We start from the raw sequence: 3,058 nt of genomic DNA, 5'->3' as shown, positions 1-3,058 counted from the left end.
CTGATGATGGAATGGACTATTACGGTGGATAGAAAGCTGGCTGGATCGTCTCGGTCACACAGGTAGTGGTCAACATGCTCATGTCTAGTTTGGCAGCCACTGTCAAGCGGAGTGCCTCCACAGGTCGGTCTGGGCCGGTTTGCTCAATATTTCATTATGGATCTGGACGATGGTGGTGGACTGCCATCTCTCAGCGTTTGAGATGACGCTAAACTGGGAGGAGTGTGTAGATTATGCTGTAGAGTGGTAGGATAGGATACAGAGGTACTGACAAATTAGAGAATTGGCCAAAGAACCTGATGGGTTCAACAAGGACAAGTGCAGAGTCCTGTATTAGGACAGAAGAATCCATTCACTGTTACAGACTAGGGACCGAGGCGTTCTGGCAGAAAAGGATCTAGGGGTTACATTGGATGAGAAGCTGAATGATGTCAACAGTGTACCCTTGTTGCAAGAGAGGTAATGTCATTTTGGGCTGTATAAGTAGGGGCATTGCCAGCAGATCTAAGGACATGATCATTCCCTCTATGTTCAACACTGTGAGACCTCATTCCGGAGTACTGTGTCCAGTTTTGGGCCCCACACTTACAAGAAGATGTGGAAAAATTGGAAAGAGGTCCAGTGGAGGGCACAAAAACGATTAGTGGGGCTGGAGCACTGATCCTACGAGGAGAGGCTGAGGGAACTGTGGATTGTTAGTCTGCAGTAAGAGCAGAATGAGGAGCGGATTTGATAGCTGCTTTCAACTACCTGAAAGGGGGTATCCAAGAGGATGGATCTTAGACTGTTCTCAGTGGTACCAGATGACAAAACAAGGAGTAATGGTCTCAAGTTGCAGTGGGGGAGGTCTAGGTTGGATATTAGGAAAACCTTTTTCACTAGGAGGGAGGTGAGGCACTGGAATGGGTTCCCTAGGGAGGTGGTAGAATCTCCTTCTATAGAGGTTTTTAAGGTCCGGCTTGATAAAGCCCTGGCTGGGATGATTTAGTTGGGCATTGGTCCTGCTTTGAGCAGGGGTTTGGACTAGATGACCTCCTGAGGTCCCTTCCAACCCTGACATTTTATGATTCTATGAAACAGTAGCTCTAAGCAACACCAGGGCTAAAAGTGTGAGCCGGGGATTGGCAGACATTTTTGCCAGGGTAGGTTGGCCTTTTGACATCCTTACAGATTCAGGAACTAACTTCCTTGCAGCGACCACTAAAACGTCTTTGGGAAGTTCATGGGCTGAACCACATGGTTGCAACCCCTTATCACCATGAAACACACACAGACACACACACACAAATTTGATCTCTCTCACACACACAGACGGATTCTCTCTCTCTCTCTCTCACACACACACACACACACACAGAGGAATGCATTCTCTCTCACACAGAAGGAGACAAAGAGATAGATTGATACACACATAGATTCTCTCTCTCTCACACACACACACACGGAGACACATACACAGATGAATTATTTTTGCAGAACCGCACAGAGGCATTCTCACACCCAGAGGGAGACACGCAGATTCTCACACACACTGAGGGAGAAATACACAGGGAGCCACAGAGATGGATTCTCACACACACAGAGGGAGATTCGCGTGCGCACACACACACAGAGGGAGATACAGATGCACTCTCTCTCACACACACAGAGGGACACACACACAGAGATTCTCACACAGATGGATTCTCTCTCTCTCCCCCTCTCACACAGATAGATTCTCCCCCCACCACACAAAGGGAGACACATACAGAGATGGATTCTCTCTCTCACACATACACACAGAGGGAGACACCCCCCACCACCACAGAGAGAGGGAGAGAGACACACACACAAAGGGAGACACACATACACCCCACAAAGAGAGAGACAGGAGAGAGAGATGCATGCAGTGATTCTCACATAAGAGAGAGACACACACAAGTCGTGCACAACAGATACACACAGTTTCATGGACACTGGTCACACACACAAAATGAGAGGGAGACAACTACATACCAGCTATATACAACATACAGACAACAGAGAGAGAGAGAGATGCACACAGGGATTCACATATCTTGGGGAGAGAGATAGACACAACATACAGGGATTCACACACACAACAGAGAGAGAGACACACACACATGAATTCACACACAGTGGCCACACAAGACAGAGAGAGGGAGACACACACACACACGGATTCACACACATACACAGAGAGAGAGAAAGACATGCAGGGATTCACACACACACGGCCACACACACACGAGAGAGACAAGCAGTGATTCACACAGAGACACATAAATGGCTTCACACACACTGGCCACATAAGACAGAGAGAGGGACACACACACACAGAGACGCATGCAGGGATTCACACACATGAGAGAGACATGCAGTGATTCACACAGACACACACACATGGATTCACACACACTGGCCACATAAGACAGAGAGAGCGAGACACACACACACACACACATGCAGGGATTCACACACACGAGAGAGACATGCAGTGATTCACACAGAGACACACACTGGCCACATACAAAAGCCATACACAGCAGATACATACATACACATGGTTTCACACATACGAGCCACACACACAACAGAGAGGGAGCGACACACATACACATAGATTCATACACAGACTAGCAACACACAACAGGAAGAGGGAAACACAGACATGCTGCTTATATACAACATACAGACCCCAGCGAGAGAGAGAGATGCACACAGAGATTCTCTCTCTCTCTCTCACACACACGCTGGCTGTACAGAACAGACACATACACATGGATACACACACACTGGCTGTACAGAACACACACATGCACGGATTCACACACAAACTGGCTGTACAGAACACACACATGGATTCACACACACACTGGCTGTACAGAACAGACATACACACACATGGATTCACACACACATGGATTCACACACACACACACTGGCTGTACAGAACACACGGATTCACACACTGGCTGTACAGAACACACACACGGATTCACACACACACTGGCCGTACAGAACACACAGACACATGGATTCACACACACACTGGCTG

Source organism: Chelonoidis abingdonii, chromosome 11 (assembly GCF_003597395.2).
Source record: "Chelonoidis abingdonii isolate Lonesome George chromosome 11, CheloAbing_2.0, whole genome shotgun sequence".
In the NCBI taxonomy this organism is placed as follows: domain Eukaryota; kingdom Metazoa; phylum Chordata; order Testudines; family Testudinidae; genus Chelonoidis; species Chelonoidis abingdonii.
The sequence above is the reverse complement of the archived record's forward strand: the minus strand, read 5'-3'. Positions refer to the sequence as shown.